This window comes from Mastomys coucha, unplaced genomic scaffold (genome assembly GCF_008632895.1).
Source record: "Mastomys coucha isolate ucsf_1 unplaced genomic scaffold, UCSF_Mcou_1 pScaffold12, whole genome shotgun sequence".
NCBI lineage: Eukaryota > Metazoa > Chordata > Mammalia > Rodentia > Muridae > Mastomys > Mastomys coucha.
The window spans coordinates 84,355,237-84,369,568 of record NW_022196894.1 but is presented as its reverse complement, the minus strand read 5'-3'; positions in this window follow the sequence as shown (position 1 = coordinate 84,369,568).

Sequence of the window (14,332 nt, the reverse complement as noted above, 5' to 3'; positions counted from 1 at the left end):
TGTAGTAGGGTGATTCAGAATTGTCTTTGATGGCTATTTTGATGTTTACAATTGATTGCACTAAGCCACAGTTGTCCTATGGGAGAAAAGGCACTAAAAATCACTTTTTTGAGCAGCACCCCTGATACATTAATTCAATAGTGGGATTGCTAGGTGACACAATAGCTTTCAAGGCAATTTCACTGTTTTCCCTAGTGGCTGTACTAACCAAGTGTCTACAAATAACACAAGAGAAGTCCACTTTGTTTTTATCTTCACTATTATCTGTTGCCTTGTGGCTCTTTGAAGACAGTTATTCAAAAACAAAGTAAATGATATCTTGGTGTTCTTTTGATTTGCATGTACCTGATGATCAGTGATATGGAGTGTTTTTTTCATACCTTTGGCAATTTGTGTGTATTCTTTTGAGAAGTACCTATTCTGATTATGTGCCCACGTATAAATAGGGTTGGGTTATTTGTGTATATGTTTTGAGCTCCCTGTATGCTGTGGTTATTTAATCCCAGTTTGTGTATATGTTTTGAGCTCCCTGAATGCTGTGGTTATTTAATCCCTTCTGGGATGAAGTGTTTGCCAATCCCTCCTCACAGTTCAGTGTCACAATACTACCTGAGAATACTCACTTGTCTCACAAATTCTCTTCCAATGACATTTACTCTATAGATTTTGTGTGTATTCTTTTTATCTTATGAATCAGTGTCATAAAGAAGGTTTCAGATAGTCACTAGGCTTAATACTAAATATTAAATAATTTATCCACTGAGATATTGTTTTACACGAATAGGAAAAGTGTTCCTTTAAATATAGACAATGGTACCTGCGTTAAGATCCTAGCCACTACTGATTAGAAACTAGCACAAAAATAAGATTTCTCGGTCAACAAAATAAAGTATTTTAATGTGAGAGAATTGATGATATTTTCTCCTAATGTTACAAAATCCATCCTCTGTCTTGCAATCTTAATGTGAATTTCTGAATCCTTTGGGAAGGCTTCATTCTTACATTGACCATTTTGCTCTAGGACAAAATACTCTAGCACGTTGACTTCAGAAGCTTGAAGTCTACACTCTCTTGTAAAGTCTCACCCTGAAGGCTACAGTGCATAATTTGCCAAATGTCATTTTACTTATAAAATGTACATGATTCCCCAGGTAACTCCAGAGGAAGTTTCAGTTTCAAATTGCAACATGACATCATGTCAAAGAAGTGGCCTTGGAAAGATCTCCATTGAAGAAAAAATGTGATATTAATATGTCCCTTTTGGATTAAGTTATATAATCCCAAAGATGTCCATGTGTGAGAGTTGGACTACTGTCTGGTCCTGGAACAAAGTGAGAGCAATAAATTCATTTAAAGTGTCAACTTTAGTTTAAACTACACAAGCTGAGTGGTCCCCAAACAGAAAACTTGATAGCTCAGCCTTTTGCTATTCCAGTTTTCTATTACACTCAGCAATAAATGAATTCCCTACTGATAGAGTAACCACTTCAGAGATTCTGACTCTTTTTCAAGGAGTTTGGATAATGTGCTTTTAGTTACACTAGTAAAAGAAAAAAATAAAAACAAGGTAAGTATAATTTATATACTTTTCAAATGTATTCTCTATATTTTAGGAAGGGGTAGGTCTTCTATGTATTGTAGTAAGTTTTACATCATTTAAAATTACTTTTCAACTGAGCAATAGTGGCACATACCTTTAGTCCCAGCATTTAGGAGGCAGAGGCAAGCGGATTTCTGAGTTCGAGGCCAGCCTGGTCTACAGAGTGAGTTCCAGGACAGCCAGGGCTACACAGAGAAACCCTGTCTCAAAAACAAAACAAAACAAAATTACTTTTCTTCTTTTCTTACTGTTTCCCCATTATAAGCTTCCAGTTGTGAATTCGCTAAGGTCAGTTCTGGAATAACAGAAATGCAGTCTCCAGGTAGCCCAGGGCCAACCAATTATCTCCTTCTTACTTGGAGTTCATTAGAACAACTGTAGGATGCTCAGGGAATGTAATACTCAGCGGTAGATAAGACCTACCTGGAATAGACCAGTACTTGTTGATGTCCTTTGGAAGGAATGTAGCATAGTGAGCCGGGGAACACATCCTGGATAGGATGGACTTTGTTACTTTCTCCCTTGGAAGCAGAATGTCTTTCATTGAGTTAGCCCAGAGACTCACATTGCACTTGACATGCAGCTCAGGTCTATTGCTTTCCAGAGTCCCTCAAAGATGATGTAAGAGGAGTATGCGCAGTTGAGACTCAGCTGTCGGTAGCTTTCTTTAGTCATGTGGGGCTTCTCCCAATGAACCATGGGCTTCTTCGTCTTTTGATGTTTATGCATATATAACAATCCTTTCATGTGACTAATACTATGTGTGTTCTGTCTTAGTCTCTCACGATAATCATGGTACAGTGAATCTGCTTCATAGGAAGACTTTTCTTTGGATGAGCAGGCATCGGGTTTACTCTTCTTCTGATGTTCACCCGAGACTCGTGGATACCAGAAGGGAGACAGTACTCATATAAGGACAGGGTTATGGTAAAAGTTTAATAATACTTTTTTATTATTTTTCTGCTTAAGGTCAGAACAGGAATGGGAATGAAAGGAGCAGAGCTATGTTTTCTTTTTTTTTTAATTATTATTTACCTCTGAATTTACTTTTGAGAAATTCAGAAATCACAGCAGGAGCACAACATGACCTAATAGAATGAAGGTGACAGCAACAGATTTTCCAAGATACCGAGTGTTTCATGTGCTGGCAATTGTTGCTTTTTTGGATGGAAGGAAGTTTCACGGGGAAGGCCAACATCATGGCAAGACTTTGGTGACATCTTTTTCTTAGTGGCTTTGCGAGGAACGAGGAAAGCCCTTGTGTGCATGAACAGATGCCTATACATCGTTAGGGATGTATGTGTGGCAAAACACTTGGTAAGAATGGTTAGGATGATGCACCAGGAGCCAGAGAATGCTGTCATTTGTGCTGAACTGGGTGGTGATGCTAAGCAAGATTCGGCATGTATCCTGCTGGAAAGTTCTTCCTTGCTTACCCTAGCCCTTCCCCTGGGTAACATTCCTTTTCAGAACCACCTGACCTGGCAGAGAACTGCATAGAGCTGCTCCCTTCCCTGAGGTGGTGGGATGGGAATGGGCCAATGTAAGTCAAGTGGGTGCTGTTCTAGGGTCTTCCTTTCTCCGGATGGAGAGTGGCTGGCTGACTTCTCTCAGAGGAACTTTTCTGCCCAGGTGTATCCCTCAGGCTCTGTGAAACTAAGTTCATTTATGTTACAGCTGCAGGAAATGAGGAGAAGACAAGTCATATAGTGTATTCAGAAACTGATGATGTTTGCTTTTGGCAAGAAAATCTGTTTTTGCCTACTGTCAGATTTCTCCATCTCTTAGAAATTCAGAATAGTGGTCTAGCAACCATTTGTTTGTACAGGGAAACTTACCACCCAGTTTCTTTTATGCTTTGTCAGTCAAAATGACACTTTAAAGTTTTAGGCATGACTTAAGCTACCTTCAAAGTGAGGAGAGCTTGGGAATTAAGCCTTTCTGAAGAAAGTTTACTCACCAGAGGCAGTAGCCAAGCCAAGAAAGTGACAGAGACAAAGCCGGGCCTTTGCATTCTCCACGGTAACAGTTTTCAGCATTGCTGAGCAGGGAATTGGACCAGGCTAATGTTCTTATTGTAAACTGAGACTAACAAAGACGGATACTTTTTACTAAAAGCAGCTTCTCTGTTCAGATTCATCTATGTTGTAGAATATTTACTTAACTTTCTTAAGAATTTATAATTTTTTTGAAAAAAAGATTTATTTTATTTTATGAGTACACTGTAGCTGTCTTCAGACACACCAGAAGAGGGCATCAGATTCCATTACAGATGGTTGTGAGCCACCATGGGGTTGCTAGGAATTGAACTCAGGACCTCTGGAAGAACAGTCTGTGCTCTTAACTGCTGAGCCATCTATCCAGCCCTGAATTTATAATTTTAAATGTGCAAATTAATAAAGGTATATGCTAAAGTGAAATTTTCGATACTGCCTGCCTTCATGGCCTTATGCAAATATACTTTTATCGTATGTCCTGAAATGCCTTACTTTAGGTTGTAGCTTATTTTGAATTAAGTTTACCAGAGCATAATTTTCAGGAAAAAATATCACCAAACTCATGACGACATACTCAAGAATTAAAATGTTATTAAACCATTTTATTGACTTTTCTCATTGTTGTGATAAAATGCCTCTCAAAAGCAACTCCAGGATGTATGTGTTTATCTTGCCTCCCGGTTTAAATGTAAAGTTCAGGACTCAGCCCAAGGAATGGAACTGTATATTGAAGGTGGGTCTTCTCATCTGAAGCAATCTAATCTGGACATTCTCTCCCAGGCTCTTCCAAGAGCTTGTCTCCCAGTCGATTCTAGATCCCATGAAACTGACAATCACTATTGTGTACATACATTGATGATGAAACCATGTGATGTTCAAACATAGTCAAAAGAAACCATAATATATAAAACCTATGCATTTTAAACATATATACATATTCATATATTTATATAACCATTTGTTATAATCAGATTCTCCAAATGAATGTTATGAAATAATGCAGAATTGGATAGTATATTGTCACCAAATATAATGAGGTGTCATACAATGATGTATAACTAGGGCTACTTATAGTACAGGGAATCAAGACTACTACCAACAAAGTGCATTATGTTGATATGAGTAAGAATCATTCACATGACAGTTTACGTTTTAATGCTTGATCTCATCACCTACTGAATTTAAGGTATCCCTATCCCAATTACTGAAAGCATGATGAAGAATTATAGTTCCATGGAACTAGAGCCCCTGGGGGCAACAAATACACTGAGCAGAATCTTGGGCAATGATTTATTATGATTCAGAATTTAAGGTCAAGTGCATCTAACAACTTCTGGATGCTACCCAAGAAGGAGTCATAAACAGTTAAACATATTTACACCTCTGTTAGGAATGACATCCCGTCTAGACCTAAGCTACATTCACATCTAGTGAAACTGAGGGAGTAGTCAAATATAATTTCTGTCCTGTAATGATTAATCTTCAGTTTTGAATTGGTTAAATTAAGAAGCATTTAGAGCGCATATAATTGGGCATATCTATGAGAAAATTTCTGGAGAATTAGTCAAAGGGAGAAGACCTACCTTGAACATGGGCAGCAACATTCCATAGGGTGGGGTCATGGACTGATAAGAAGAAATAAAGTTGTGTTCCAGCATTCTGCTTCCTGACATCACTGAATTGGAGCATGCAGCTGCTAACATCTGGCACCACAACCAAACCCTATCTTGTATCCACGCTTCCCTACCATGGTACAGTGTACCCTCAAATCAGGAGCTAGAATAAATTCTTCCCTCAAGTTACTTTTTGTTTAGTATTTGGTCACAACAATTAGGAAAGAAACAAATACACGTTCTTTACTGTTCTCCATAAGCACCCTCAGCCTAAAGGTTTTCATATCAAGGGGATTAAGAAGGTGGGTGTCTGTCAGGGCCAGGAAGCAGGAGAGGGTGGGGTAGTGAGCAGGGGGGAGGGGGAGGGAACAGGGGTTTGATTTTATTTTTGTTTTTTTATTTTATTTTATTTATTTTTTTTCTTTTTTCTGGAGGGGAACCTGGGAAAGGAGATATTGTATGACATGTAAATAAAGAAAACATCTAAAAAAAAAAACAGAAAAAGAAAAGAAAGAACAGTGTCTGCTTACAACTGAGTAAAGAGTTCAGAACCCCGGCAGATCACACACCTTAAACAAGTTGTCTACACTCTTCCCTTGGAACTTGATGCTGTCTTATCTGCTCACACTGTTAATACCTGCTTTGCATAGCCCCTTGTGGGTCACTGTGCTCTTGAGTGTGAAGATAGCTCCACTGTGACCCCATGTGTCTTGCAACGTCCATCTCCCAGGCTATAAACATGCGTGACTAACAAGGACTGCCAATCTCTTCTGTTCAGGGTCAATTGTCAGATGATGAATTCATCCACACAAGCAGGGTGATGGTGTGGAGAGCTGAGGCAGAACAAAGTAGGAATATATCTGAGAGTGAACAGACCAAGGCATAGCAGAAGGGCTAGATATATTTATGCGATCAGCTGAAAGAGAATTCATGTGTGTATATTAGAACCAAAGGTCTGAGTTTAGACTTCTGATTGAATGTTTCCTTATAATGAAAGAGCATAAGGAGTGTGAAAGATACTACCTGCTTAGAAAGAAGCTGAGGAGATAAATTGGCAGCAATGACTGCCAATTTTAGTAGTTTAGGTTTATCCTAAACTACTGAACATGTAAGATGTGATGTTGTGTTTGAAATGTTTTTTGTTTTTAACAGATGATGAAGGGTGTTGTGATTACAGTTTCTGAGGTAATTAGGTAGCTACTGAAATAAATATATTTTAATATATTTATTTAATTTATTATTTATTATTATTTAATTAAATATATTTATATATTTAATATATTTATTAATATATTTATTTATAGAGTATAAATAAAACATCTTCTCTCAGAATCTTTCATTTAGAGATGGACAGAAAGAAACTGATTCAGAAAACATCGATGAACTAGGATTTAATAACATTGGATGTAGGCCAAATTCCAGGTACAGCAAACAAGAACATAGGGTGCCTAGTTACCTTTGCATTCCACATAGGCAATAAGTGTGGTTTCTGTTTTTTTTTTTTTTTTTCAGTATAAATTTATTCCATGGAATATTTGAAACATGTTATAACTTTCTTATGATTTTATTCAAGATTATTAATTAACTTTATTAAGTCTACTTTGCTTAACTGAAATTCAGGTATAACCCAGTGACCTGAATGGTACTTGGTAACCCTAGGTGCTGAGGAGCGAAGAGCTTAGAAGAGGAGTACCGAGTGATAAAAAGGGTCCACCCTGAGGAGCAAGGTCTACGAGAGGTCTGTCATGAAAGGAAGCATATTGAGCAGGGTGGGAGGTCAGGACCCTCTGACTGTGGCTTGTTTTGATGCAAAGAGACAAGAATTTTACTCATCATGTCCTTTCATTAAGGTTGTGCACAGCAGGGTTTTATATTAGCAGAGCTGCTCTGCTTGTCACTGGGGCAGGGTTTCTTAATTTTCAAGAGCAAGAAGATTCTGACAATTAGGTAATGGATCAAAGAATCCCTGGGGAAGAATCACAGAACAAAGAGCAAGAGTCAATGTCTAAGACAATAGGAGGGAGCCTTAGAGTGCGTGCTCACCATCACAAGGTAGACAAAAACCTCCTAAGGAAAACATAAGAAGGAAAACAGTTTTACTTTATAAACTAATTTACCAAAGATGTTGCTAAAAAGACAAAACAATAATCCATAAATCTAGTAAAGTATTAAAATATATCTATTCACAAAGGTCTTAAGAGTTTTTTTTTTACTTAGTATAAAATAATTTTTTGATGGATATAATAGAATTTTATTCAAATGAAAAGAAAAATGAAATCATGAAAATTACAGGAAAATGGATGAACCAGGAAGATACTATGCTAAGCAAGATACCTCAGGCTCAGAAGACAAACAGTGCATGTTTCCTCTAATACGAATTTAAAAATTTGTATGTTTAATTAGCAGTGTCCGTCAAGGCCAGGAAACTCATGGCTGCTGCTGTAAGCCTGGCCAAGAGTCTGTAGCTGTGGGTGTCACAGGTCTCTGGGAGGACAAAAAGACTGTTTTGCTATATGGGCACAGTGACAAACCTCCTAGGTATTTATTTTTATTCCCATAGATTTGTGCCGTTTCCAGCCTGTGTCACTTTTGCAGTGGCTATTGCAGAAGCCCACAGCTGGTCAGATAGGTGATGACAGAATGGTTGCCCCTCAACAGGGCATCTGTGACATCTGTATCCACTCTCCCTCTGCTCAGGAGACATTGTAGGAACAGGGATTGAAAAGAATGTGAGAGCCAGAGGACATAGAGGGCTGACTCAGACCTTGTCATCTAGAAGAGACATGGCCACTGCAACCATCGACTCACAGAAGCTGTGTTACTCGTACAAGATTGGCTCTGACCCCACTTCCTCGTGTAAGGCAAAGGGGCTCATGGGGCTCATGGCAGCACTCTAGGATCTGGTTGTTGGGTTGCCGTTCTCATTAGCGATGCAGCTTCTGATACATTGCCCATGTTCTGGTAAACAACACTACCCCCACTCATACTTAGCAAAGCAATCATTATTAGCACTATGAAAATACTATGTTACTATTAAAACAGAATTTGTTGAGGCTGGCGGTGTGGCTCAATGGTTAAGAGAATTTGCTATTCTGGCAGCTGATGACCCTCATTTGGTTCTCAGCATCCATACAGCAGCCCACAACCATCTATCTGTGGGTTCAGTTCTAGCAGATCCAACACTATCTTCCATCTTCCACGGGTATTAGTCATGCATATGGTACACATATACACATGCAGACAAAACATTCATATGTGTAAAATAAAAATAAATCTCTGCAGTGAGAATGGTTAACAAAGAATTACTGAAATTTTCAAAGATCAGGCAGGGAGAATGAGTTTCATGTAGAGAGAGTTCCATTTCAGTTTAGAGAGGCAAAGTCTACTAAGTCATATGGTTTCAGGCTGGCAGACAGCTCAGTGGTAGAAAGTGTGCCTAAAATTCTCGCATGAGGGCCTGGTTTCAACCTCAGCACTTAAGAGGGTGTATGTTTGAGTGTAATAGGTTATATATAACTTAGTTACCTTGTATATCTAGACATGACATGAAAACACAAAAATATTTTAAACTAACTGCCATAATCATCTCTCATTGGTTCTTTCAGTTCTATGTAATTGATTCTTTTTTTTGTGTGTATGCTGATCTCAGGTTAGAAATACTACAGATCCACCTGCTTATTGACTCAGAAGAGTTCAGGAAATTCTGATTCAGCCTGCTGGTCCTGTCCTAAAGTGACTTAAGCAATTAGATCAGAAACCTAAGAGGTACTGAATAAAGTACCAGTTACTTAAAGTTCATGTACAGGCATTTTCTGTAGCTTCAAGACTGTCTTTGTTAAAGACAGGAAGAACAAAACCTGTAATTGATTGTAGACCCCCAAAAGAAAATAATAATTGCAATAAAAGAGAGTCTATCTGAGGATGAAAGAGAATCTAATGACTTTGGTTAATTGCTAATAATTTCTTAAGGACTGATGTGATGAGATCCGGTTACAGAAATAATCAATAAGGAATTAGTTGTGTGCCGAAACAAGGCTAGGCCTCTCCCTCCAAAAGCTTTAGAAGGCTTATTTGCACTTTTAATAATTGTTACCATTTTGAAAAGAGGCAGTGAATATTACAGTTAACTTATAAACATCAACAGTGAGGGAAAATTTAGAGATGTAACATTTATAATTCTGAAGTCATAATGTAAAATAATATCACCATCACTGAATCTATAGTAAGATATTAAGTTAAGAGATATGGAGCCTACCCTAAACAGTTGTACTAAATTAAATTTGATAAATTAATATTTTTGAGACAAGGATTCACATAGCTTAGGTTGCTTGTAGTTAATGATAACCTCAAACTTAAATCCTCTAGGCTCTCCCTCTTGTGTGCAGGAATTTTTAACATTTGTATTAAATAAACTCCATGTACATGTACAATTTTAATAAACTCCAGGTCAACTCCATGTGATATCACTAGTTTATGGGGCTAGAGATATGTCTCAGCTGTTAAGAGCACTGGCTGCTCTTTCAGAGGACCTGGGATTCAATTCTTTTTTTTTTTCTGTATGTGTATTATATTTATAGTAATTTATTTAAACTAGACTACATTTCCCAATTTTCTTCAATAAATCGTTCCAGGTTAGGATTGGCCACCAAAGACACTTCGTAGACAGTTTGGAGGATTGAATGTGAACAATAGTCACATTACTGTCCTGCTTGAGATGGCCAGGCAGCTTACAAACATGGTTCTGGATCTGTCTGCTCATCTTTTTTTTTTTTTTTTTTTTTTTTTTAACTTTTATTGCATTATGATGAGAAAAGTTACATGATTTCAATTTATCTGAATTTGTTAAACATATTTTAAGTAAATAGAATTAAATCACATTCTTGTTTCCCTTTTGTACCCCAACTCCTCCCAGAGACCCCCTCTTCAATACCTACAATATCTTTTTTTGTCATATTCCTTAAAATTTATAAAATGTTATAACAATAAAAATGAGTATTATAAAAGTTGTTTGATATAAAACAATCAATTTAGCAGTGTTATATAGATGCTTGTCTACAGCAATACTGAAAATACATATGTTTTTCTCAATATAAATTTTAAATAACTCCAAACATATTAACTGTATTTTTCAATGTTGTGTCTGTTGAGGCCTGATTTATGACCAGTTATATGGTCAGATTTGGAGAAGGTACCATGAGGTGCTGAGAAGAAGGTATATCCTTTTGTTTTAGGATAAAAAGTTCTATAGATATCTGTTAAATCCATTATAACTTCTGTTAGTTTCACTGTGTCTTTGTTTAGTTTCTGTTTCCATGATCTGTCCATTGCAGAGAGTATTGAAATCTCCCACTATCTATTATTGTGTGCGGTGCAATGTGTGCTTTGAGCTTTAGTAAGGTTTCTTGTATGAATGTAGATACCCTTTGATTTGGAGCATAGAGGTTCAGAATTGAGACTTCATCTTGGTAGATCATACCTTTGATGAATATGACGAGCCCCTCCTTATTTTTTGATCACTTTTGGGTGAGAGTCAATTTTATTTGATATTAGAATAGCTACTTCAGCTAGTCACATGAACAGAATTGCAACAAAATGTTGGGTCCTGTTTATGTACTCAGAATGATAGCCTATGTCTTTTTATTGGGGAATTGAATCCATTGATATTAATAGATATTAAGGAAAGGTAGTTGTTGCTTCCTGTTATTTTTGTTGTTAGTGTTGGAATTCTGTTCATGTGACTAGCTTCTTTTAGTTTTGTCGGAAGATTACTTTTTTCTGCCTTTTCTAGAATGTAGTTTCCCTCCTTGTGTTGAAGTTTTCCATTTGTTACCCTTTGAAGGCAGCCTAGTTAAGGGAATGGCATCCAAAGGCGGACAATGTAGTCAAAGACAGCCCCCTGCTCCGCTGTTAGGAGTCCCGCATGAAGACCCAGATGCACAACTGTTCTGTATGTGCAGAGAGCGTGCCACGCATGCTTTCCCATTGGCAGTTCAATCTCTATGAACTCCCATAGGCCCAATTTAGCTGATTTTGTAGATTTTCTTGTAGTGTCCTCAACCCTTCATGCTCTTTCAATTCTTCCTCCCCTTCTTCCACAGCTCTGCTTATTGTTTGCCTTAGGCCTCTGCATTTGTTTTCCTCAGTTGCTGGGTGAAGCCTCTTAGATGACAGTGATTCTAGGCCCTATCTGCAAGTACAGCAGAATATTGTTAATAGTGTTGGGGTGGGCTCCTTCTCATGGCCTGCTTATCTTGTAGGCCCTATAAATTTTGTGGCTAGCTTGGTATCTCAGTCTCTTCACTGAAAGTCTCGCCTGGTTATAGGATATGGCTGGTTCAGGCTTCTGATCTCTCATTGCTAGGAGTCTCAGCTAGGGTCCATCTCATAGATTTCTGCAAGTTTCCCACTGTTGTAGGAATGACATGGAGGTAATTGAGAAGCTATTCAGAGTAAACAGTATCTCACACTAATATGAATATGAAGCTGTTTGTCTAACATGACAAAAATCAAAGTAATAATTGTTTCTGAGGTGAGAAGGAGGGAAAAAAGCTAGAAATGGACAACATAATGCCTCTGGGATGACAAACATATTGTGTGTGCTTATTGCGTGGTAGTTGTGTGGGTGAATACATTTGCTGAAATTATTTGAAACATATACTTAAAAACTATTTATTTCTTTGGAGTAAAATGTATTTCAGTTAAAAGCACAACAAAAACTTTTGATGTTTAATTTTATAGTTCATCTTTACTGGCCATTAGGTACCGAGTAATTGAGTTAAACATTATTTTTGGTTATATATATATATATTGACAGATAATGTTACCTGGATGAACAGGTGTCACCTCGGGGTTGTAACCACTAGTAAGTGGCCCATCTTCCAGTAAATAACGTGCCATGCTCATAGAGGCAACTTTTTAATTTTAAGGGGGTCACACACTCACAAGACATCCAAGTAAGAAGGACCTTGCTGGGAAGAAGGTTTCAGAGGGGGAGGAGCGTGGATGTAACTGAGTCACAGGGTCTGCAAAGGACTAAAGTTCATTGTATTTATGAAACTGTTGAAGAGTAAAGGATGAATGAATTAAAATATCTGGGGACTATCACACACTCCTGTGCAAACAGTGAACCACAGGCCTGTTTGTAGACAGGATCTGCATTTTGTTCATGTATTAAATGTACTTCATCATTTGTATCTTACGGTACCTTGACATAGTGAATGTTTATTCTACCCTGGCCTCATCTTGATCCTCTGATCCAAAACAGTACCAGGACACATTCCTGAATATTTCTTTTTCTCTTAGAAGTTGAAAAAGTACATCCCCTTGGGATTTGGTGCTGGATTCTCCTTGCCTTATCTGTCAGAATTTAATCATCTTTATGGAGGATAATGGGACTCTCTTGTTTAGGATAGAAGAAGTAAAAGGAAGTTTTCAATAGGTAACAACATTGTAAGTTTCTGCCCTGGGAGATGTGTTATTAAATGTAAACATAGTGGGCAGTAACATCAGAGATATGAAGAGCAATATCCTGATTACCTTCTCTGCTTTCAGCCACCACATTCAAATGTACAATTTTTTTGTGTTTATATAGCACAATGAAAGTTTGTTTTTTTCACATTTATGTAATGCTATTTACAGCTAATAGCCCATTGATTTTAATTTTTTGTCATGCTTATTAAAAATCTGGCACAAGTTACCACTTTCCTACATACAATAGAGCAAAAAATGATTCCCTTTTTAGTAATGTACAAGTTCTATATAAATAACTGTGACCAAAATACCCAACAGACTTCAGGGTGGAAAGGGGAATTTTGCTGTATGACTTCAGAGAGCTGCAATCCATCATAGATGGGAAGGTGAAGCAGAGGAGAAAGCAGTACATGGCCTGGAAAGATTACATACACTCCAGAAATAGTGCCAGCAACTGGAGACCAAATGTTCCAAACATGAGATCCAGAAGGACACTTGCTTAGATCCAAATTGAAACAAACTATTCAAGTTCTGAAAACTTTACACTCTCTTCTCATTTAACCCAGTGTCTTCCTCATATTCAACCTTATTCAGGATGAGCCAAACACTGTGTCCAGGGAAGGATTCTGTTTGTTTTCATTTCCCCTGGATTTTTACTACTCAATATTCTTCATTTTCCCCTATTTTCACAATGATGCGGAAGCAAGTTTTGTTCACACGACAAAGAGCCCTGGGTTTCTTGAGTAATCAGTCACCAATGAGACCTTGGATGCTTTTGAACTACTTTTAACTTCAGGGAAAAGTAAAAAAAATAATAGTGGGTAATATGGAGGGATTACATTGGAAAGGTCATTGTTAAGCATCTCTCGTAAGTCATTTTAATTACTTAATGAAACCACCATAAGCTGAGCTGACAAGGTCTTCTTTTACATGTTTTCTAAGCCACATGTGATCTTCTGCAGTCTAACTGGTCTAAATTCAGTTTTGAAATAATCTATTTCTCTTTTTGTTTATAGTCCTTTGCCTGGCTTTCTCAAAAACCTTCCTAGCCCCTTTCCACAGAACTGAGGACTTAAAGGGTCACACTGACCCTGATTTATTTAAATGTTCCAAGTACTTTGCCTCATCCAGCAGAGTCCTGTATAATTTGGTGGCTGCGCAGCATTAAAACATCACTGCCAAAGATTTATCTTGCAGCATTTTAAGGGGGAGACTTGATTTATTTTTATGTAGTGAGCTTTTGTTTATATTAGAGAAATCAAAATTTCAATACATCCAACCTAAAATTTTATTTTCCAATAGAAGCAAACTCATTCATCTAATTTATTATATGCATATGTATGTATGTATGTATGTATTTATGTATGTATGTATGTAGATATATGTAACCAATTTGAGATATTGAAACCTGTAAGGGATGTTATTGATGTAAGCAAAGTGATTGAGTAAAATGAAATAATAAAATTGAATTACAAATAACTTCTAACAAACATAACAGCATGTAATTTGCTTGGTGATAGGACATATTGTATAGAGTTATAGAATATAAAAGTATAAAATATATAATATATGAAGACGTTATCACTTTTCCATGGGGGAACATATGCCAGAACTCCAAATGACACTTGAAACATAAACTATGTCTTTATCTT